A 25,971-nucleotide genomic window follows, 5' to 3' on the forward strand; every position below is an offset into this window, starting at 1 on the left:
AATGCTCCCCCTAAGCCTCAGATTCCTTATGAATAAAAGAATTGTGAAGTTGTTTTAAGGATTTGGCGAGTTAGTTCATGTAAAGCCCTTGGCACAGTGCATTGGACATAGCAATCCCTCATTCAGTATATTTCAAATAGATATTTAATGAGTGCTTTTCATGAGTTGGGAATTACTCAAGGTACCAGAGATGTATACAGAAACAAGGAGTATGATGGTGGTGGTTTAGTTGTTAATTTGTGTCTGACTCTTGAACTTCATGGACTGTAGCCAGCCAGGCTCCTCTGTCCATGGGTTCTCCAGGTAAGAATACTGGAGTGGGTTGCCATTTCCTTCTCCAGGGGATCTTCCCAACCCAGGAATGGAACCCATGTCTCCTACATTGCCGGTGGATTCTTTACCGATTGAGCTACGAGGGAAGCCCAAGGAGTATGATGCTTACATCCTAATTTGTAAAAATGAATAAAGAAATAATCAAGATAAGTCTAGATTCCATGGACAGAGGAGCCTGGCAGGCTCCAGTCCGTAGGATCATGCGAGTTGGACATGACTTATGAATAAACCACCAGTAGATAGTAGTGACTACTATGAATATAACTATATAGGACACGGTGATCAAAACTGAATGGGAGGGGAGAGATTGGAAGATGAAATGGGCTCATGCACTGACTTTGTGCTGTTTGACCTCAGATCCATCTTTTCCATTTCCCTGTTGTGATCTGTATGGTCATGGGGCTGTCGGATATATTTCCCAAACTCCTGTGGCTTTGGGGTTCCAGATGGACTTCATCAATGGAGGCACTGTTAGGAGATTTGAGGGATGGAGAAGGGAGAAACCATGGTATTTCTCCCCACCTCTCTATGATGACCTTGTGTGGTTGCATTTCTCTTGTGACTCTGGCTTCTGCTGGGCAGGTCTTACTGAAGCTTCTTCCAGCCTCCACTTGGTGATCTTGGCTCATGGGCTCTGGTAATGCAGTTTCTTCCTTTGGCTTTCTGGGCTTGGGTGGACTTAGTTTTCCTGCTGTTGCAGATCTTTGTCTTGTAATTCCTTGTTTGTCTTCAATGGTTATCCATCCCATGTATCATTAATTGTCTATATTAAATTCCTTCTGTATTAGACATAGAGTCACAGATGTAGAAAACCAACTTATGGTTACCAAGGGAGAAAGCAGGGTAGGGATAAATTGGGAGATTGGAATTGACATATACACACAACTATACATAAAATAGGTAACTGATAACCTGTTATATCACAGAGAACTCTACTTAATATACTCTTATAATATACAGAGTTATTATATAATTCTGCAATTACCTATGTGGGAACAGAATCTATAAAAAGAGTGGATATATGTATATATATAACTGATTCACTTTATTGCACAGCAAAAACTAACACAACATTGTAAATCAACTATATGCCAGTACAAATTAACTTAAAAACTTCCTTCTGGGTTAAATACAAAGAAAGGTTTCTGCTTTCTTTGTTGGATCCTGACTTGCACAAAAAGTTAGAGTTTTTCTCAAAAGATACTATTTGAAATGAAATCTGAAAGGACAGGAAGATAGTTGTGTGATCTGGAGGAAGAACATTGCAGCAAGAGGGAACAGCAAGGACAAAAGCATCGAGATGAGGCTGAGATTAGAGTATTTGAGAAAGAGAGAAAGCAAGTGTGGTTGGAGCATGGTGAGGGGGCGGGAAGGTGCTAAGTACAGAGAGGAACACAGGGACTCCTGTTGGAAGATCTTGCAGGCCAAAGTGAAGGTTTGGGGGTTTATTCTAATTGTATTTGAAAACAATCACAGTGTTTTAAGATAAGAATAGGTTTTGTTTGAAAATATATAAGTTTTGTTTGAAATAGGTCATCCTGGCTGCTCTGTAAGAATATGGTAAAGTCCTAAGATTAGGACAAAGACCAGTTAAGTACTTATTGCTGGTGATCCAAGCTAGAAATTATGAGAACTGGAGCTTGGGTGGGAGAAAAGGAAACAGAAGTGGGTTGACTCCTAATATGTTTTGGAAGAATCATCCACAGAGCTACTGATGAGAAGAATGAGGGAAAAAGAGGCATCAAGTATGACTTCTAGACTTTTGCTCTTAAAGTTGATGGTATAATTTACACAGATGAAGAAAGCTAAAGGAGCCACAGGTTTTTGAGGGAGAGAAGATATTGGATTTTAAATATGTTAGAGATGCTTGTTGACATCTAAATAGTTATGTTGGGAGCTTTTGATCATGTCTGGACCTCCAGGGAGAACTCATGGTTAGAAGTATAGATATGGAAGTCAACAACACAAATCCATGCATTGGATAAATTAACAGAAGAAAGAATATAGGTATATATCAACCATTATTATTGTTGCTGTTTATGCTGCTCCTGCTGTTGCTTTTCTGACTGTTATTATAACAAAGTTTCAGACTGACTTAAAATTAAACCTTGACCAAAGTTTGAGACTTGCTAACTTAACAGTATGTGAACCGTGAAATTCCAGATGTTCAAGTTGGATTTAGAAAAGGCAAAGGAATGAGAGATCAAATAGCCATCTGTTGGATCATCATAAGAGCAAGAGAGTTCCAGAAAAACATCTACTTCTGCTTTATTGACTACACCAAAGCCTTTGACTGTGTGAATCACAACAAACTGTGGAAAGTTCTTCAAGAGATGGGCATACCAGACCACCTGACCTGCCTCCTGAGAAATCTGTATGCAGGTCAAGAAGCAACAATTAGAGCCAGATATAGAACAACAGACTGGTTCCAAATCGGGAGAGGAGCACGTCAAAGCTGTATATTGTCACCCTGCTTATTTAACATCTATGCAGAGTACATCATGCGAAATGCCAGGCTGGATGAAGCACAAACTGGCATCAAGATTGCCAGGAGAAATATCAATAACCTCAGCTATGCAGATGGCACCACCCTTATGGCAGAAAGCAAAAAAGAACTAAGGAGCCTCTTGTTGAAAGTGAAAGAGGAGAGTGAAAAAGTTGGCTTAAAACTCAACATTTGGCAAAACTAATACAATTATGTAAAGTTTAAAAATAAAAAAAAAAAAAAAAAAAAAAAAGAAAACTAAGATCATGGCATCCAGTCCCATCACTTCATGGCAAATAGATGGGGAAACAATGGAAACAGTGTCAGACTTTATTTTTTTGGGGGGCTCCAAAATCACTGCAGATGGTGATTGCAGCCATGAAATTAAAAGATGCTTGCTCTATGAAAGAAAAGTTATGACCAACCTAGACAGCATATTAAAAAGCAGAGACATTACTTTGCCAGCAAAGGTCCATCTAGTTAAAGTGACAGTTTTTCCAGGAGTCATGTATGGATGTGAGAGCTGGACTATAAAGAAAACTGAGCACCAAAGAATTGATGCTTTTGAACTGTGGTGTTGGAGAAGTCTTGAGTGTCCCTTGGACAACAAGGAGATCCAAGCAGTCCATCCTAAAGGAAATCAATCCAGAATATTCATTGGAAAGACTGATGCTGAAGCTGAAACTCCAATACTTTGGCCACCTGATGCAAAGAACTGACTTATTGGAAAAGACCCTGATGCTGGGAAAGATTGAAGGCAGGAGGATAGGGGGATGACAGAGGATGAGATGGTTGGATGGCATAACTGACATGAATTTGAGCAAGTTCTGGGAGTTGGTGATGGACAGGGAATCCTGGTGTGCTGCTGTCCATGGGGTCGCAAAGAGCTGGACACGACTGAGTGACTGCACTGCACTGAACTGAACAGAAGGTAATGACGGAAATGAGAATAGTGGTCAATTCGCCTAGATGCTTGTTAGAACATTCTTATCCTTTTCTCTGTAGACCAGATGGCTAGCTGGATAAGTAGTAAGTGTGATGGATGGGTCTGAGGCTCTGAACATCACCTCCACGAGCAAGTTTTCTGGAGAGAGGCCCAGACCAGTTCATTATAGGGTAGTGAATAAATCTGCTTCATATTTATATTTTGTATGAATAATTGAATAATCCATACTAAATTCCCCCATGTGAATATTTTGTGAGAGATAAGTTGTGATGAGTATGTTTGAGTTCGCAAATTCTTAACCTCTTTATTTAGGTAGACTTAGAGAATATTGTGCTTAGTAAAAAGTGTTAGACAAAGCCAAATTCTGTATCACCTGTGTGTGGAATCTGAAAATTAATACAAATAGATCTATATACAAAACAGAAAGATACAGATATGGAAAACAAATTTATGTTTATCAAGTGGGAGAGGAGAGAAGGAGGGACAAATTAGGAGTATGGAATTAACAAATACATACTACTATGCTATGCTATGTTAAGTCACTTCAGTCGTGTCCGACTCTGTGCGACCCCATAGACGGCAGCCCACCAGGCTCCCCTGTCCCTGGGATTCTCCAGGCAAGAACACTGGAGTGGGCTGCCATTTCCTTCTCCAATGCATGAACGTGAAAAGTGAAAGTGAAGTCGCTCAGTCGTATCCGACTCCTAGCAACCCCATGGACTACAGCCTACCAGGCCCTTCCATCCATGGGATTTTCCAGGCAAGAGTACTGGAGTTGGGTGCCATTGCCTTCTCCAATACATACTACTACTATACATTAAAAAGGCACGATACTGGATTCTTGGGGCTGGTGCACTGGGACGACCCAGAGGGATGGAATGGGGAGGGAGGAGGGAGGAGGGTTCAGGATGGGGAACACATGTATACCTGTGGTAGATTCATTTTGATATTTGGCAAAACTAATACAATTATGTAAAGTCTAAAAATAAAATAAAATTAAAAAAAAAAAGATGAGCAACAAAAATTTAATGTATAGCATAGGGAATTTTACCCTATATTTTGTAATTATCTATAATGCAAAATAATCTACAAAATACTGAAGTACTATGCTGTACATCTGAAATTAACCATATTGTGAATCAACTATACTTCAATTAAAAAAAATAAAATAAATAGATGAAAATAATAAATAAGAATTTAAAAACCCTTAAAAAAAAAGAAATAAACAATTGTTTTTAAGGCCTAACCAGCTCTTTCCAGAAAATTTCCCAGAACAAAACTAAGGAAATACTCAAATATTTCAAAGCGAAAGAGGTAAAGAAGGCACAGTGAGCTCATGTATGACCTCTTTGTTCTTAGGTCATTGCCTAGTGAGTCTCCAGGAGCTTAATTTACCCGCTGCTGTGGTTGTGCATTGCCTCTTGGTCATGTAGGGGTGAACTTTGATAAGAGAAAATGTTTTGACTATTCATGGAAATAGTCAAAATGTTTCGACTATGGAATTAGGAGTGACGTGGTGTTACCATATGGAAGTCAAGTATACCCGGGAAAAGCACCAACCGCAGGGTCTACAAGATGTTGGTTGTTCATTGTTCACTCAAGCCTTATTTGAATACAACTTGGACGTGAAAGTACATGTTTGAAAAATAACTTGGGCTGTCCATTTCTTAAATTAATAGACCATTCTAGGCTCTATTAGAAGCAGGGGCATGTCGTGTTGCTTGGTGAATAGCAACAAGAAGATGATCCAGGGAGATATTTTATCTGCTATGGTGCCAAATTCAGAGCATGCCAGCCTTGAGAGTGGCTTGGCAGTCTCCATAATACTGGTGATAAAGTAATTTCTCCACATGCCTAAATTAGTCTAATCAAACCTATCAGAATTCTGAACATCGAGATGTTAACACTGCCAGGAATTCTCTCGTGCCTTGGACAATGTCAGCTAGAAGCCCTGATAGTAACTCAACTTTGTTATTTCACCCAAGAGTGCTGTTCATCTTCAGTTCTCTCATTTTCTATTTTTATCCCAGTGAATCTGGTATATGGCAAATCCATGAATCCATATTAGTTGCACATTTGCATGGTAGGGGGAGGATAGGGGTAAAAACTACAAATAAACACAAGACAAACCATCTCTAACAATGGGGCACAAATATCCACCAGTTTTGTTTGGGGGTATTTTTTTGTGTAATTCTTGGATACTGGAGTTCCATATTGAATTCACTATGCAGTTCTCAGCATGACACTTCTTTTCAAGTTTTAATGCTGCCTTCATAACTCAAAACTTATTGTAAGTCTACAGTAACAAAATCAGCATGATATTGGCATAGCTATAGACAAAGAGATCAATAGAACAAAATGAAGAGCCCACAGGATAGAAGTGATTTTGCATATCAGTGAAGAAAAAGAGGATGTTTTCATTAATGTTGCTGAGACATTTGTTATTTATATGGAAACACATGTGATTGGACCCCTACCTCACATTGTACACAAATATGAATAACAAATTTATTAAACATCCAAATGTACAAGGGAAAACTAGAAAAATTATTTATTTATTTATTTACTTTTGTTGATCCTGCATGGCCTGCAGGATCTTCGTTCCCCGACCAGGACTGAACCTGCACCCTCGGCAGTGAAAATGTGGAGTCCTAACCACTGGATCCACCACAGAATTCCCTAGAAAGCTTTTCAGAAGAGAATGTTTGTGGTTATTTTCATGAACTTAAGATATGGGAAGATTTCTTAAACAAGGCCTAAAAAGCACAATCCATAAAGGACATGATTGACAAGTTTATCCAAGTGAAAACCATGCATATGCATTTATCCAAAGACATCACATAAAGAGTGAAAATGGAAACTTTGAGGCTGAATTCCGTCTGTTCTGTTTGTGAATGTTGGTTTATCAAGACCATCCCAAGCTATAAGAATGTAGACAGATGTTACAGCTGCTTGGATGTGACAACTCTTGCTGACCTCATCTCCATTATTGGTGACCCTGTCCTTCCTATCAAAGTCACGGAGAAGATAAATTTAGCATAATTGCTATTCTCTGCTTTTTCTGCAGAGTGTTAAAGTACTTTTGTATTCCTCTGGTTTGAAATGTGCCCCGTGGCTTCTCTGACTATTGCCAAAATATATGATATCTTCAAAGAATTGGAGTTTATAACTCAAAAATGTGTGTGTGTGTGGATGTGCATGCTAGAAAAGTTCTAGAAGTACTAAAAGTGAGTCTCTTCTTCAAGTTTGAATATAATGCATGCTCATTATAGAGAAAATTTGCAATACAGAAAAATAAGCAAGAAATAGCTCATAATTCTCCTACTGTCCATAGTCATTTATTAATGTTTTGGTGTTTGCTTTTTTCTATGTATATCACATTGTAGCATATTATTGAATTCTGGTCAATTCACTCAAGATAAGAACAAACTTCCTCTGTGTTGTTATAAACTTGGTAGAAACATTATTTTCTTTTTCTTTAGCTTCTTTTCCCCCCAGTTTTATTGAGGTATAATTGACATACAGCACTGTATAAGTTTAACATATATAGTATAATAATTTGGTTTGCATACATCTAGAAACATTATTTTTAATGGCAGTCCATGGGAAGTTGTACACCATTTTCATTAGGATCCTAGGCTCCAGGGCCACACTATCTTAAGTTTGAATCCCAAATCCACCACTTATTAGCTGTGTGGTCATGAGCAAGAAACTGACCATTTCTTCCCTTTGGTTTCCTCATCTGTAAAATGGGCTAATAAGAGTATCTACCTCACAGAAAGGATGGTTGGAATTTGATACTTATAAATTGTGCTTAGCAGGTATTCATTGGCAGTTGTTGCTATTATCATTGTGTATGTAAAGGGGTTGATGGATTTCAGTATCCTCCAGGCCCACTCTGTTAGTGTTAGAGCTTTCCTTGGTATCTTCCCACTGGTCTCTGTACATAGAGGATTCTACAGTTGCAGGGCTCATGAATGTCCTGAAAGGTGTTAGTCCACATGGTGTAGTTTGGAGATCTTCAAAGACTCAAGGGCATACGTGGTAATTCTTTTGCCAGAATACTATTGGAGATTGGCAGGTAGCTACTGTGGGAAGACCCTTATGAGAACACCAAGGACTGATCACTGGACTCTCAGCATCAGCCCTAATATGAGCTTCCTCTAATGGGGTTATTGGGGCAGTTTCATAATGCTGCCATCTCTTCATGTGATCCCCTGGTGTCCATCCCTCCTTTCCTAGTCTTAGGCAACATCCACCCTCCAAGAGCATGTCTTATCCCTTTGCCCAACCAGGAACAAAGATGAGAGGCATGATTGCCTACCCTTTTCCTTCCAGACAATTATTGTTGCATAAACTTCATCAGTCAACTTTCCCCGAAGACCATTCTATGTGATTATCAAGGCTTTTTTTGGAAGTTAGACTGGATATGGCTTGTTTCTTTCCCTCCATTCTCATGATAACAATCCCAATTTCCTTTGAATGCCTCTGATTAACTAGGAGAAGGGTCATGTATAATGGAGCACAGAAAAGAAAGCACAAAGATTAATATTTTAAAGTATTATCTCATCATAAATGAATGTATCATAATTTACTTAATCACTCTCCTATTACTGGACATTTAGATTATTTCCAATTTTTAGCTATTAAAATGGCACTGTGATTAACAATGCTAAAAATCCTTTCATATTTTGGATGACTTAGTATGAATAACCAGTAGTGGAAATTCTGGGTCAAATGATACAAAAAATAATAAATGCTTTAAGAATTTTCTTTCTTGTGTTAGGGGTAGTTTCCATTGTTTTATCAGGTGGTAGAAAATTAAGCATAAGAACAGGGTAAGATTTTTGAAATCATTGCTATTTAACTGTCCGAATGCCTGTAATATCCATTTATATTGACCAAAAAGACCCTAACAGTTTACTGATGTCTGAATTTCTTTGGCTAATGACTTTCTTCTCTTGTTAAAACTGTTAGTACTTGGGGGAATAGTAAAAGTTTAAGACTGTGCACTAAAAGATAGAGTTCGTTTTATCGGATCCTTAACTAACCTAACTTGTTTAACTAAGCATTGATTAGTAGCAGTGCCATGGCCATTGGGACAAAGGAGCAGGCAGTGTCACACGTGGCATTAGAATGGATTCCTGGAGGTCACAATAGCCAACTTTCGATTTCTTCGGTCTTTCAAGAGAAACGAATGGGAGATGAACCGATGGGGCGTCAAGATGACTATTATGCCTCAATTTCACAATCATATTTTCAAACAGTGGAGAGTAGGTCAAAATAAACATGAAGAATAAGGTTGTCCCTGATGTACTTTTGTGATGGAAGGAGAATGTTGTCCACTCACAGATAGTCTAAGCTTTGTCTTATAAAGAATTCCAACAGGGGTGCTATCAATGTGAGCCTACCACAGACACCAAATCTTGAATGAGATGGGTCCTATCCCTCTATAGCACAAACCTCTATAAAGGAAAAGCAGTACTCACTGAAAGTAAATAAACGGTGCTACAGAATATATGTATAATTTTATTGTACACTTAACACAAATATAATCATATATAAGAAATTAAAAACACTGTACAATAAAACTTGTAATTCATATTTAGTTGGTCCTAACTAGGAATTCCTGAAAGCTTAAGTCAGTGACTCCATTCTCATTTGGTCCGGATTTTTTCTTCTATAGAACCTCTAAGATCCATGAATTATTTTCTGCATATCTCATGTTCTTCTTGCTTTATGCAGTCCTCTGCTGGAACGCTTGCTTCCCTGAGTTAGAGAAAACTTATTACCAGAAATTACAGGAAATCCTCAGTCTCTGAAAGTGTAAAGCTTCAACATTTAGTTTAAATATGGAGCCATCATCAACTGCGTTGCTATGGAGATCCTTCCTCCCATGTGCTCTGCAATTTGTCTGCTGCCAATTATCCAGAAATAACTTCTCTATTTCTATGGAATATTCTGTGTCTCACCTACTGCTGCCTCTGTATTCTTTTTGAATTTTGGTGGAAGGAGGGATTTTCATTTCTATTCTTTGTAGGCAGGAAAGATAATTTTCAGTGTGTCCCAGCTGAAAAGGATTCCCCACTGTGCCACTTCCTGTGTAACACTATTAAACCTCCCTCTTCACTGCTTAGCTGCAGTGGATGAAGGTTAATATATTATCTATTTTGTACTCACATTAGACTAGACTACCATCTTGGTGGAAGTGGTGGGAAAGATGGTTATGGGTCAGTTTGACATTGTAGACTGTTGTTTTTCCCCTAGTAGTTTGATGAGTCAATTTATTTTCCCATATGAGCTGCCACTCAGAGTCAACCCCAGTGAGAAGTTAGGAGTTGAGTGTGGGATTTGTCTATTTCTCTATTTTGATTTGGAGCATCCATGCTTGGGAATTAAAGAGTCTTCCTTGAACTGATTCAGCATCATATGGCAGATTTGAAAGTACTCAGTCTATAACCATTGAGCTAGACCCCATGGGTGGCTTTATATTGCAGCAGGAATTTCAACTCTGCAAATTCCTTATCTTGACTCTCTTGGTAGGCCAGCAGATTCTGATGCAATAGGAGCCTCCTTTATCTATTGCCTCATGCTGAAAACTGATGACAATTTTGTTGATCATTACCTCTCTAAGCTCAACCAAGTAGTGTTCTAAGAATATCTTGGCTTAACAGAAGCCTTCCATTGTATTTTATAGAGTCACTTTTAGTGAGTGGTTTAATGAACACAGATCTGTTCGGAAGAACTGTTTCCTGCACTTGTAGCAGGGATGGAGAAACTGGGGAAGTTCTTTGAATTCTGCCCAACTTGGAGGCCTTTGAATGACAGGAAATGAAAGATTTGTCTGCCTGTATTCTCTTTCCATGTTTATAGCCCACTTGGAGCCTGTAAGGAGAACGTAATCCAAAAGGTTTGAAGAATATGGTGGATCAGATCCAAATGTGTCACTGGCTGGGTCTGAGATGAAGATGGTGGACAGTGGAAGAGGACCAATAAGAGACTGCCCAGTCTCATACTGTTTATATATCAATTTCTGACTTTCAGACAAGCAGACTCCAAATCTGTCAAACTAGTGAAGTGTCCCTACATCAGACTTCTCAGAAAACCTGTGTATGATGGGCTGCTATGTATAATCATTGAGGCTTATTTATTTTTGGCTGCACTGGGTCTTCATTGCCACACATGGGCTTTCTCTTTCAAGCAGCAAAGAGAGGCCACTCTCTAGTTGTGGTGCACAGGCTTCTCATTGCAGTGGCTTCTCTTGTTGTGGAGCATGGCTATGGAGTGTGGGTTTCAGTAGTTGTGGTGCACTGGGTTAGTTGCCCAACAGCACATGGGATCTTTCCAGGCTAGGAATCAAACCCCTGTCCCCTGCATTGGCAGGTGGATTCTTAACCACTGGACCACCAGGGAAGTCTAATCACTGAACTTTGATTATCTGTCTTTGGTAGATCCAATGATTGCCCCTGTTCCTGGTCACTGAATGCAATAGATATCACTATGCCTCCTGAAAGCATCACCTAAACACTTTTCTTCTGCGTCTTCAATGCTTTTAAAGCTATTGTAGAAGAATAGGGGTTGCAGAGAGGGAGCACTACACAATGCTGAGATGACAATCTGTTTAAAATTAGCCCCAAAGTTGTATTATCAGGTCAAAAAGGAGGTACACTTCAAATTTAGATATTGTCAAGTGACAACTTAAGGAATCTGCCCTCCAAAAATTGTCACATTGTTTCACAAACCCTGCGTATTAGAATGTTCATTACAGCCTTGTTTGTGTTAATAAAAGCTTGGAAACAGCCTAAGTATCCAGCCAAAGAGGATTGGATGAATAAATGATAGTTTATCCATACAGTGGAATACTGTTGGCCTTATATAGACTTGGGCAGAACTTTAAAGTGTGACTCAGCAATGGAATATAACAATGAATATAAGGGTATAGTAAATCTCCTACGTACAAGCCATCAAGTTGTGAACTTGCAAAGATGCAAACATGCATTCTATCAATGTCAGGAATGACTGCAGCTCTCCCTCCATCTCCTAAGGATGAGGATCCTTCTCCTCTACCATCTTGCACTTCCTCTCCCTCCTACAGTCAGTAACTCTTCTTGCCTCTTCACTCGATGCCAGCTGCTGTATGCCAGCTGTTGTACTGTACTTTTCAAGATACTGTATCGTAAGATTAAAAATATTTTCTTTATTTTTGTGTGTTTGTTTTTAATATATTATTTAAAAAGTATCATAAATCTATTACAGTACAACACTGTATAGCTGATTGTGTTAGTTGGGTACCTAGGCTAACTTTGTTGGACTTACGAACAAATTGGACTAATGAACTTGCTCTTGGAATAGAACTTGTTCATATGTAGGGGACTTACTGTATAGTAGAAAATCCGGAAGGCCATGTGCAAACTTATTAGTAGTAGTTAGCTATGGACAGTCAGTTTAGAAGGAGGAGATTTTTACTCTCTACTTATTTTACTATATATATATGTAACACACACACATATACATATATCCTTGTATTACTTATAAAATCTTTTTAAAGTGTCTTGAAAATCAATTCTCCATATGTGTTTATTTTGTTTGTTTGATTATACAATTCAAATCCTGGGTAACGATCATGTCTGTGACAGACTCCCATGGATGTCTTCAAGTCACACATGATTACTAGTTCCCAAGTGATAACTCCATCTCTTGCCCTCCCATTCAAGAAAGCACTCAAAGAGACTTGAGTCAGGGTACTACGATTATAAGAATAACCCTAAATATGTTGCAATTTACTTTTTTTTTTTTTAAAGTCACATATATAAAGCATACTATTTTAACCATATTTCAGTGTACATTTCAGGGGCACTAAGTACATTCACACTATTTTGTGCAACTTTCACCATCATCCATAATCTCATGAATGTTTCACTTCTCTAAGCTGAAACTCTGTCTCCGTTAAACTCACTAAGTCCCCATCCCCCCACCCCACACTCTACCCTTTCCTTCCTCACCCCCTACCCTTCCCTTATCCCTGGCCCCTGATATCTATGAGTGTACTTTCTGACTCTATGAATTTGACTCTTGTAGGTACTTTTAAAAGTAAAAGTATTTGTAAACTTAATATCTCTATGTAGATACATCTGTCTATCTATCTCAAACGCAAATTATATGAGACACATGGAATTGAGAACCACTAACATTGATGGGCAGTCATGACCTTTGGGTAAGATGTACAAAGGTGTGTGTGATACCAAGAAGATCAAAGTGCCATCTTTACCTTAAAGCTGCTTGAAGTAGAGAAGTACATATAGCAAGATACCTCATGATGAGCTCCTGCCTTGATTTGTGTGCATGGATATTTTAAGGGCAACTTCCAGCTGGGAGACTGAGGGAAGTCCTCATGAAAAAAGTGTCTCAACACAGTGGTATGATTAAAAGATTCAAAGGTGTGTGTAGGTGGGTTTAAGCTGAGGAGGAGTGTGGTAGGCAAAGATTATCTTTAGAGGACACTGCAACCTTCATGAAGGTGAGGGATTTGTTTCATTGGCTATGCTTTGCCTAATGTGTACAGCCAGACATTGAGAAAGTGCTCAGCAATATTTGTTGTGTACATAACAAGTCAAATTTAGCATCAGAAATAGAAACCAATCTAGTCTAGAAAATGGCCTATGGATCCCAGTGCCTTGTTGGTAAAACAATAGCTGCTGTGCATCTTCTTAATGTGTGAAACCCCTGGGAGGACTGCTGGATTCAGTCCTTCAACAATAGCCTTGGAAGATTGATGATTTCTCAGGTCCAGAGCTCTTTATTGGCTGCTGAGCAGAAGACAAAAAAAAAAAAAAAAAAAAAAAGGAAGACAAGATCTCTGCCAGTAAACAGTTTACTGATTCCTCTATGTGGCTGGCTTTTGATAAGTTGCACATTTGCACAGCTCCAGACACCATCTCTGTATTTATGTGACCCTCATGCTAATCCCTGAGTGATGATGGATAGCATGAATTATTGTTCCCCTTTTACCACTTCTGGGATCCAGAAGTGCAGGGACTTGTTGGTCTCACAGCCCAGGAGTACAGAGCCTGGGAGAGAAATCAATGTCTCCCAACCTTGCTGCTGTTCCCCTTCCAGTCACACAGTCTGGGACACTGTGAGACCTCTGTGAGCAGCTTGGTACGTCTTAGGAGGTACTGCTTGCTGCTGTAATTAAGGTGTGGATAATAGGTTTCCTTTCCTCTGGGAAAGAGGAAGAAACAAAACAAAACAAACAGAAACCCTCTGAGATGCTTCTGCTTTGTGTATTGACTTGAGGGTTTCTGTTTTGTTTGACTTTCTGGAAATCCCAGGAATGAGATTTGCCTTTTTTCTACCCTTGATTAGAATTATTGAATCTCTTCTGTTTAGTTCTTTGGAATACAATCCTCTTCAATTTACAGTGAGCAAAAATCCATCTTTCAATGTCTACTTCCCCATCATTTCCTTCTCCAAACAATCCTGGACATTGGGGCAGATAAATCATGGGTTATATATATGCTCAGATGTCAGGACAGCACTCATCCTTGGAATAACAATGGAGCATTTGTCCATGTTTGATTTCTTCCTTTCCTTTTACATCTTCCCCTCCCCATGCTCATTTCCTCATATTTTCTTTCTTTGCCATGTCTAAATATACCCTCTAATTTCATGAAGCATTTAAAAGCAAAATTGGATATTCATTCATTCAGTAGTAATGACTGCAGGCCTGCTGTGTGCCAGGCAAACTTTGCTATTGGTATCAGCTTTCTGCAGCTACTTCATACGTTACCACAAACTTAGTGGCTTAAACAAACACGCTTGTTATTTCACACTTTCTGTGGATCAGTGATCTGGGCTTAGCTCTATCCTCCGCTTAGAGTCTCATCTAGCTGAAATCTAGGTGTCCCCCGGGGTTTCAATCTCATCTGATGCTTGCTGTGCTCTTCCAAGTTTACTAATTGATGACAGAACTCATTTTTTTTTTTTTTTTTTTTTTTATGGTTGTATGGCTGAAGTCCTCTTTGTTAGCTGTTACCTGGGGATCACTTTCAGCCTCCAGAGGCCAACCTCGAATCCTTGCTACATGGTCTTCTTCTCTTATCAGGTGGAAGCTGACCTCTTAGACACTAGACAAGAAACTACTGCTGGTTCTCATCTCTCTGACATCATTTAAGGACTTGCTTGATTGAAGGTCAGTCTACCTGGGATGATCTCCCTTTTGATTAACTACTGATTAGGGATTTTTATTGTCTCTACAAAGTGTCATCCTCATTCCCATATATGTAACCTTCCTATGAGAGTGATGGCTCATCATAGTCTTAGGACCTACCTAGATTCACGGGAAGGAATTATACAGGTCTTGCATCCCAGAGAACAAGAATCTTGGGGGCAATTTAGGACCCTGCCTAGTAAGCTACATAGTAGATACATCTGTAACTAACACGTGCTTGATCCCTGCCCCTATGACATGTATGTTTAGTGGGAGAGTCAGACAACAATAAACAGATATTTAAAATTTGTGATAAATTCCGTGAGAGGAATCAACAGATTGATATGAAAAAATACTATGCACAGGTGACATTGTTTATTTTTATTGAAGTATTTAGAATTTATTGAAGCTTTACAATATTGTGTTAGTTTCTGCTGTACGAAGTAGTGAATCAGCCATATGTATACACATATCCCCTCCCTCTTGGACCGCCCTACCATTCCATGGCTCCTCCTTATCCCATCCATCTAGGACATCACAGAGCACCAAACTGAGCTCCTTGTGCTATACAGCGGCTTCCCACTTGCTATCCATTTGACACATGGTAGCGTATATATGTCAGTCTGAATCTCCAAATTCATCCCACCCTCCCCTACTTGCCCCCCATGTTCTCCACACATCCATTCTCTACATCTGCATCACCATTTCTTCTCTGCAAATAGCTTCATTCTTCTAGATTCCACATACATGCATTAATATACAATATTTGTTTTTCTCCTTCTGACTTACTTCACTCTGCATAATAGACCCTAGCTCCATCCACATCTCTGTACAAATGACCTAATTTCATTCCTTTTTATGGCTGAGTAATACTCCATTATACATATTTGCCACATCTTTATCATTCACCTGTTGATGGACACTTATGTTGTTTCCATGCCCTGGCTATTGTAAATAGTGTAGAACAACATTTATCCTGAGTAGTGTGGGGGATAGAAAGGAACAGTCACCTAAGATCTAGAGAAAGCATTCCATGCAGACCCACCAACTGGTTCAAAGGCATGGAGGTCAAAAAGACTTGTGCTTCTGTTTTTGATGAACAGAGAGGATACTGGTATGATGGAAGCAGAAGGAAGGAGAAAATGAAGTCTGAGAGGTAGGCAGGGGCCAGATGAAGCAGAGACTCAGAAATCATGGTAAGATGTTTTGGAGATGAGTAGCTAAAAGTAATTTTATTCAGGGGAGAAATATGATCTGATTTGTTTTAAGATCTGTGATATTGTGATACATAATAAGAAATATGTATTTAGTCTTCATCCCATTTTGGGAGGTACAGAGCTCCTAAGGAGAAGGCAATGGCACCCCACTCCAGTACTCTTGCCTGGAAAATCCCATGGATGGAGGAGCCTGGTAGGCTGCAGTCCATGGGGTCGCTAAGAGTCGGACACAACTGAGCGACTTCACTTTCACTTTTCACTTTCATGCATTGGAGAAGGAAATGGCAACCCACTCCAGTGTTCTTGCCTGGAGAATCCCAGGGACGGGGGAGCCTGGTGGGCTGCCGTCTATGGGGTCGCACAGAGTCGGACACGACTGAAGCAACTTAGCAGCAGCAGAACTCCTAAAACCATTGAAATTTACTAAGGGGTGAGAGAGAGCAAGCTATCTTTTGTTATGTTAGTGAGAAGACATTTGGACTGAACCTAAGGGTGATGACTAGTCCTCACTGAAACCAACCAGAGGATTAGAGAGTTGGAGCTTTCAGTCCCTCCCAGACCTCTGGGGAATGGAGAGGAGTTCAACTGGAGTTGGAGATGGAGTTCAATTACTAATAGCCAATGATTTAATCAACTGTGTCTATGAAATGAAGCTTCCATAAAAACCCAAAAAGACCGGGTTTAGAGAGCTTATAATTTACAGGACACATTGGCATTTTGGGGTGAGTGTCCCCTGGAGAGGGCTTGGAAACTGTGCTCCTTCCCACATACTTTGCCTTAGGCATCTCCTCCATCTGGCTGTTCCTGAGTTATATCCCGTAACATGCTTCTCAGAGTTCTGTGAGCTGCTTTAGAAAATTAATCAACCCAAGGAGGAAGTCGTGGGAACTGCCAGTCTGTATAATCATTTGACCAGAAGGTGAGGGAACAACCTGAACTACTGATTGACCTCTCGGGGTGGGGAGTCAGTCTTGTAAGAGTGAGTCCTTAACCTGTGGGATCTGACACTGTATTCAGGTAGATAGTGTCAGAATTGAGTTGAATTGTAGTATATTCAGCTGGTGTTGGAGAACTGATTGGTGGTATGATGGTGAAAACCCCCTACACATTGGAACTGGGTGCAGGATTATAAGATCACTTTGTGTAGAAATTGGATCTTATAAGTTCAGGAGAGGAAGTGGGAGACCAGAGTGGAAACTGCTGAGAGAATCCAGTAAAGAGGCGATGGAGGGCTGCACCAGAGTGGTGGTTGTGAAGATAGGAAAAAGGAAATAGAGTCGAGATGTATTTTGGAGAAATTAAGAAGGATGGGAGTTGCTGATGGATGAAATGTGGCACCTAGCAAGGGCATTTCCATTTTAAAAGGTTAATCACTTTGCTTAAGGTCACACAGTTAATAAGCATCTACAGGCAGTTTGTGGATGCAGGTAGTCTAGCTCCAAATCTGCTATTCTCTCTCCATCCCTTTAATTCTTTAGTGAAAGAACAATTTGAACCAGGCAGGTGATATAATTAACTGACACTTTGGAAAATATGCTACAAACCTGCTTATTTTTTCCTCTTAAAAATGCAGGTAAAAGCAGTAGAGAGTTGCTCAGTGAAGCTGATTCCAGACACACAGCAGAGAGCAGTAGCTTGCAATAAACAGCAGCTTGAAGCAAAACCTTAGTTCCCTGATGGGGTATAAAGCCATGGCAAAGGCGGTGAGAGCACCAAGTCCTAACCATTAAACCATGAGGTCCTGTGGCTAGAATCTGGAACCCAGTTCTTTTCTGCCTTGAAAAAAAAAAAATCTGACAAGGAGATGGAAGGTAGAGATGAAAGTAAGGTGTCCATGTGGACAGACTCATGGGTGAGCTTGGAGAGCCATTTATGTCTTTGGGGAAGTTTAAATCATTCATAAGCTAGCAGTCTTCCAGGTCTTTGCTTTCCTCTGGCCAATTGTTTTGCTTTGACCCCATGGCTGATTTGCTTCAAGACCATTTCTACATGTGTTCGCATCCTTCAGCAAAGATGGATTTCAGTTCAAGGGCCTTTGGGGGAGTTAGGACACTTTATTATGGCCTGGCATCCCCTCCCTTTTTGACCTCTAAGAAGCGTTTCTGTGCATGTGCAGTGAAGGTCTTCTTGGCCCCAAAGATGGGAAATATGTGGCCTCTTGATCTTTTACACAAACAACGTTATCCCCTCTCTGCCCTTGCCATTAGTGTCATCGCCAAGTGTCCACAGGAGACAAAGTCCAGATATTTACCCTGTTTCTGTTGTTATTTCCATCTCAAAGTATAAACAAGAGACTAGCTATAAATGTCTAATAACCTAGAGCTTATTTATCCCCTGCCTCAAGAAATATAAACAGGAGGCCCCTTTTAAATGCTTAGCCTGGAAGCCACATTTCTCCTGCCTCAAAGTCAGCACATCCATATCTTTATTGCAAACCAGGGTAGCATGGTCCTGGAAGTCACAGTCAGAGTAGAATTGTTGAATTTTTTTTTTCTTTTTACCACAAGGAGATAATCTTTTCCTGGAAGATTTCCAAAGGAACCCATCACAGGGTTTCTGGATACTGGATGGTGATTGTCATGCTGCAAAAACACCTTTGTATAATGAGCAAAGGAAGAAAGCAAGGAGGGGATGATTGCCCTGGATTTGGGTGATTTATGATTTCAATTTTTAAATTTGTGAGTCAGGTTTGAGGACTATGATGATCTACAGAGTCAGTCGAATTATCATCAAAACAAGCTTTCTCTCACCACCCGCCCTCCTTGTCACTCTGTCCAGAGGAAGACAAAAACATTTGCATAAGCACCAGACTAAATGATTTGCTGTCTATTAATCTACCTGCTAGAGATTATAGTTTCATTTTTTAAATGGCTGTAAATTGTATTAACAGACAGAGCTGGTAAGAAATTAAGGAGCAAAAGCTCCAAATCAACAAACTTAAATGACTACCTGTACCACAGTTTATATCTCAGGAGCTCTTCTTGGTCTCTAATGGAGAACAATGAGATGCACCTCAAAAAATGAGGTACACAAAAAGAAGAACTGCTCTTTTGGGGTAAGGGCATATTTGGTCAATATAAACCAAAAGAGAAGGATTTTGGTAAGCACCATGGGGTGTTGGGGTTTCCCAGGTGAAGCAGTGGTAAAGAACCTGCCTACCAATGTAGAAGATGGAAGAGATGCAGATTTGATCCCTCGGTGGGAAAGATCCCCTGGAGAAGGAAATGGCAACCCACTCTATTATTCTTGCCTGGGAAATTTCATGGACAGAGGAGCCTGGTGGGCTACAGATCCATGGAGTCACAAAGAGTCAGACATGACTGAGCAACTGAGTATGCACATATGGGGGTGTTATCAAAGGGGTAAACATTAGGACATTGGAGAAGGCATATCAGCAACTTACATTTGCTTGTGGCTCTGCAGATTGCTATCTAGGGCATGTGCTTCCCTGAGATGGCTAGTGTCACTTGAAGGTCCCTTCAGACCACTTAACCAGATAGAATGGATACCAAGGCAGCCATACTGTGAAGTAGTTTAGCTAAACTCTCAACAGCTTGCTACTTCCACCGTTACTACCTTTATTAGTACTGCAGTTCATTCTCATATGTTAATATAAGAGGTAACAGTGATTGAAGACTAATCATGGTCTAGGTATTATGCTAATTGTTTTACACCAATTAACTCATTTAATTCTTTACAACAATCTTGTCTTGCAGACACTAGGATGATCTCTTTTAAAGGAAAGAGAGGCTTAGAAAGATTAAGGAAATTTCCTAAAGATTCTTAGACAGTGAATGGCAGATCTAGTATTAAAATACAAGGTATTTCACTCTGGCTTTAGTGCTTTTAAATATAAATATAAAATAAGTGCCCTACTTTAGTAACTGTGTTCTAGTCCATTTCTTTTCTCCCTTCTTCCCATTCTTTTATGGATAAAACACTGTATCTTAGAGAAGTGAAATGACTTGCCCAAGGTCATTTACTTGTGTAAATTTTTAATGAGAAATCCAAGAGAGATTTCATCACTTAGGAAGAGTTTTTGAATGTCACTGGTATTCTAGCAGTGTTCTCAGTTGGAAAATGAAAGCCTCTGGCAGAAAAAAGAGTTTCTGGACACCTGAGAATGATGACACCTGAGAAGGACTGCAGCTATGTTTGTTTATGAGAATACCTTAGTCTTGATGTGCAGAAGTCCTGGTTCAGTTGAACAAATTATTCTAATGAATTCTAAGGGGAAAAAAGGGTAAACAAAGCAGTGATTTAAAATCAATAAAAAATGATTTTTTTAAAATTTTATTTTATTTTTAAACTTTACTTAATTGTATTAGTTTTGCCAAATATCAAAATGAATCTGCCACAGGTATACATGTGTTCCCCATCCTGAACCCTCCTCCCTCCTCCCTCCCCATTCCATCCCTCTGGGTCGTCCCAGTGCACCAGCCCCAAGCATCCAGTATCGTGCATCGAACCTGGACTGGCAACTCGTTTCATACATGATATTTTACATGTTTCAATGCCCTATGATCCAGCAATCCCACTGCTGGGCATACACACTGAGGAAACCAGAAGGGAAAGAGACATGTGTACCCCAATGTTCATCGCAGCACTGTTTATAATAGCCAGGACATGGAAGCAACCTAGATGTCCATCAGCAGATGAATGGATAAGAAAGCTGTGGTACATAAAAATGATTTTTTTAATTGCCTAGTTGCACTTAGAAGTTTCTCATTCTATAATATTTTAAAATATAATTATGATAAAGTCTCCCATCCAAGGGAATATCACCCTAGACATTAATTTATAAATGACCCACATTTTCAAATTCCACCATGTTGGTTTTTTCCCATAAAACTTATTTATATTATTTTTTGTTAAATTTTAAAAAACAATTTCTATTTATTTGTTTATTTTTGGCTGTGCTGGGTCTTTGCTGCTGCTTGGGCTTTTCTCTAGTTTCAGTGAGCAGGGGCTACTCTTCATTGTGGTATAGGGGCTACTCATTGGTAGCTCAGTGGTGGCTTCTCTTGTTGTGGGGCACAGGCTCTAGGGTGCGCAGGCTTCAGTAGTTGTGGTTCCCAGGATCTAGAGCACAAGCTCAATGGTTCAGGTGCTCAAGCTTAGTTGCTCCATGGGCATTAGGGATCTTACCTGACTGGGGATTGAACCCACATCTCCTGCACTGGCAGGTGGATTCTTTACCACTGAGCCACCACAGAAGCCCAGAAGTTATTATTCCCTTAATCTCTTCTAATTGCTTCTAAACCAGCATTAACAGTTGCATTTCTTGGGAGAAGGGACTGGGTGGGGGGAATAACTTTTTTGTTTAACTCACAGGAATTATTGTATCTTGATTACCAATGGAAAACAGTGTGTGGTGGTCAACTAAGTCCACTCACTATTTACAATTTACAGAGGCATGATGTTCTAACAGTTGTCCCTTAAACTCACAAATGGGTCATTTCAAATGATAGATGTTCAGAGCCACTCATAAATTGTTAGAATCAAGAAAGATAAATGTCAACAGTCCACTGTACTAGCAAAAGTAATCGGCACTTGTACTTAATTAACTACAGCTTTCAAAGTTAAAACCATGATTGAAAAGAGAAAGATTTTTTCTTTAACTTTAGGTAATTATGGGCATAGGAAGCCTTTCTAGAGTGTGTAGTTGTAACCTAGTTTACACTCCTGTTTATTTTGTTCAGAAATCCTAGTTCCTGATCGGGTTCTATGAAAGAAACAATTTAGAGGTGTCTAGTCTTGCATATCCATACATACTGTTTCTCAAACTTCCATGATGATGAGAGTACTTATTAAGTCCAGAGATTACCCAATTTCTTCCCCAGGAAATACTGATTCAGTACTGAACTGAACTGAATGTATGGGTGTGAGAGTTGGACTGTGAAGAAAGCTGAGCACCGAAGAATTGATGCTTTTGAACTGTGGTGTTGGAGAAGACTCTTGAGAGTCTCTTGGACTGCAAGGAGATCCAACCAGTCCATTCTGAAGATCAGCCCTGGGATTTCTTTGGAAGGAATGATGCTAAAGCTGAAACTCCAGTACTTTGGCCACCTCATGCGAAGAGTTGACTCACTGGAAAAGACTCTGATGCTGGGAGAGATTGGGGGCAGGAGGAGAAGGGGACGACAGAGGATGAGATGGCTGGATGGCATCACAGACTCGATGGACGTGAGTCTGAGTGAACTCCGGGAGTTGGTGATGGACAGGGAGGCCTGGCGTGCTGTGATTCATGGGGTCGCAAAGAGTTGGACATGACTGAACGACTGAACTGAACTGAATTGAAGACTCATTTGAAGCATAGGAATCTGTTTTAACAAATACTCCAAGATATTCTAATCACTGAGAAAGTTTGAGAAATACTGTGGTGTGAGAGGAAACACCATTCTTTACCTAAGATGTCATGATTTCAACAAAGAGAAAGATTTCAGTATAAATATGAAGTATCCTTATGCAAGTTCTTCATTGAAGTTGCTGTGTATCCTTCTTTCCATTTGGACACCTGGTTGGTTGTTTTGTAATAGTTGCAGTGGTTACATCTGTTGTAGGTAACACAGTTAGTACTTCCTCCCTCTCCCATGTTTATTAGAGAAATGAAAGATATATTAAAAAAAAATTGAGCTTCTAAAAATTAATACTATGATGTCTGAGATTAAAAAGTAATATACTGGGTGGTATTAATAGCAGATTAGATGTTTCAGAGGAAAAGATTAGTGAACTTGAAGAGATAATGATGAGAAGGAAATGGCAACCCACTCCAGTATTCTTACCTGGAAAATCCCATGGATGGAGGAGCCTGGCAGGCTATAGTCCATGCGGTCACAAAGAGTCAGACACCACTGAGTGACTTCACTTCACTTCACTGCACTTGAAATAAAATACATAGGAAAAATACTGGGGAAAAAAATAAACAGCATGAATGATATGTGGGAAAACTTTAAGGAGCTCAATATGTTTATAATTGCAGTGTGGAAAAATGGGTGGCAAAAAAAAAATTAGGAGATAGTGGCTGAAAAAATTTAAAATTTGATGTGAAGTTTAAACCTTGTAGCTCCAAGGAGCTCAACAAACAGCAAGGACAAGAAAGATGACAAAAACTTATCCAAAGTATGTCATATAAAATTGCTTAAAACCAGGGATGAAAAGAAAATCTTAAAGCAGTCAGAGAAAAAGCACACATCATATACAGAGGAACAATGGTAAGCATGACAGCCGATTTCTTAGACACAATGCAGGGAGACAGTGGAACAACTTCAAAGGATCAAAAAAAAAAAAAAAAAACCTGTCAGCTATGAATTCTATACCTAGTAAAAATGTCTTTCAAAACAGGAAGGTGAAATAAGGACTTTCATGAAATGTGTAATGTCTGACTATTTTATAATGAGAAATATTAGATTTTTATGGCATCATTTTTCTTTTGCAGTGGAAAACTCAAGTCTATCCTTTAGGTAATTTTTTCATCTTTGGATGGTGCTTTTGCAGTTCATTTCTTTATAAGTGAGAGAGAGAAAATGCATGTTGATAAATTTGAAAGAGAAATGCTTGACATCAGTATTAGGGTCTGCCCAACACAAACTACATTTTTATTTTTCTTAAAATAATTTTATTTACTTATTTTGGGCTGTGCTGGGTCTTTTTGCTGCACAGGCTTTTTCTCTAGTTGTGGTGAGCAGGAGCTACTCTCTAGTTGCAATGTATGGGCTTCTCATTGTGGTGGCTTCTCTTGTTGTGGAGCATGGGCTTTAAGGCATGTGGGCCTCAGGAGTTGCAGCTCCTGGGTTCTAGAGCCAGCCTCAATAGTTGTGGTGTGTGAGCTTAGTTGCTCTGTGGCATGTGGGATTTTCCTAGATTGGACCCATGTCTCCTGCACTGGCAGGCAGATTCTTTATCACTGAGCCACCAGATAAGCCTAAAATGTACTTTTCATATCCTGCTCAGATCTCTGGTGTGAACCTGGATTTCAGGATAAGTGAGCTAAAGCCAAGCTACTGTTCCTATAGTGACTCTGAAAAGGGCATGGAAATTGCAACCTCAGTATCCTACTGAGCTTCAAGTCTCCATTTGTTGCATGTTCTTAGGGAAGTAATGGGTTCTAAGTTATACATGACAGATGCTGAATGATTCTTCAGATCAGATCAGATCAGTCGCTCAGTCATGTCCGACTCTGCGACCCCATGAATCGCAGCATGCCAGGCCTCCCTGTCCATCACCAACTCCCGGAGTTCACTCAGACTCACATCCATCGAGTCAGTGATGCCATCCAGCCATCTCATCCTCTGTCGTCCCCTTCTCCTCCTGCCCCCAATCTCTCCCAGCATCAGAGTCTTTTCCAATGAGTCAACTCTTCCCATGAGGTGGCCAAAGTACTGGAGTTTCAGCTTTAGCATCATTCCTTCCAAAGAAATCCCAGGGCTGATCTCCTTCAGAATGGACTGGTTGGATCTCCTTGCAGTCCAAGGGACTCTCAAGAGTCTTCTCCAACACCACAGTTCAAAAGCATCAATTCTTTGGCGCTCAGCCTTCTTCACAGTCCAACTCGCACAGCCATACATGACCACAGGAAAAACCATAGCCTTGACTAGACGAACCTTTGTTGGCAAAGTAATGTCTCTGCTTTTGAATATGCTATCTAGGTTGGTCATAACTTTCCTTCCAAGGAGTAAGTGTCTTTTAATTTCATGGCTGCAGTCACTATCTGTAGTGATTTTGGAGCCCAGAAAAATAAAGTCTGACACTGTTTCCACTGTTTCTGCATCTATTTCCCATGAAGTGGTGGGACCGGATGCCATGATCTTCGTTTTCTGAATGTTGAGCTTTAAGCCAACTTTTTCACTCTCCATTTTCACTTTCATCAAGAGGCTTTTGAGTTCCTCTTCACTTTCTGCCATAAGGGTGGTGTCATCTGCATATCTGAGGTTATTGATATTTCTCCCAGCAATCTTGATTCCAGTTTGTGTTTCTTCCCGTCCAGCATTTCTCATGATGTACTCTGCATATAAGTTAAATAAACAGGGTGACAATATATAGCCTTGACGAACTCCTTTTCCTATTTGGAACCAGTCTGTTGTTCCATGTCCAGTTCTAACTGTTGCTTCTTGACCTGCATACAAATTTCTCAAGAGTCAGATCAGGTGGTCTGGTATTCCCAATCTGTTTCAGAATTTTCCACAGTTTATTGTGATCCACACAGTCAAAGGCTTTGGCGTAGCCAATAAAGCAGAAATAGATGTTTTTCTGGAACTCTCTTGCTTTTTCTATGATCCAACGGATGTTGACAATTTGATCTCTGGTTCCTCTGCCTTTTCTAAAACCAGCTTGAACATCAGGAAGTTCACGGTTCACATATTGCTGAAGCCCGGTTTGGAGAATTTTGAGCATTACTTTACTAGCGTGTGAGATGAGTGCAATTGTGCAGTAGTTTGAGCATTCTTTGGCATTGCCTTTCTTTGGGATTGGAATGAAAACTGACCTTTTCCAGTCCTGTGGCCACTGCTGAGTTTCCCAAATTTGCTGGCATATTGAGTGCAGCACTTTCACAGCATCATCTTTCAGGATTTGAAATAGTTCAACTGGAATTCCATCACCTCCACTAGCTTTGTTCGTAGTGATGCTTTCTAAGGCCCACTTGACTTCACATTCCAGGATGTCTGGCTCTAGGTCAGTGATCACACCATTGTGATTATCTGGGTCATGAAGATCTTTTTTGTACAGTTCTTCTGTGTATTCTTGCCATCTCTTCTTAATATTTTCTGCTTCTGTTAGGTCC

The sequence above is a fragment of the Bubalus bubalis genome, chromosome 24 (assembly GCF_019923935.1).
Source record: "Bubalus bubalis isolate 160015118507 breed Murrah chromosome 24, NDDB_SH_1, whole genome shotgun sequence".
Lineage (NCBI taxonomy): Eukaryota > Metazoa > Chordata > Mammalia > Artiodactyla > Bovidae > Bubalus > Bubalus bubalis.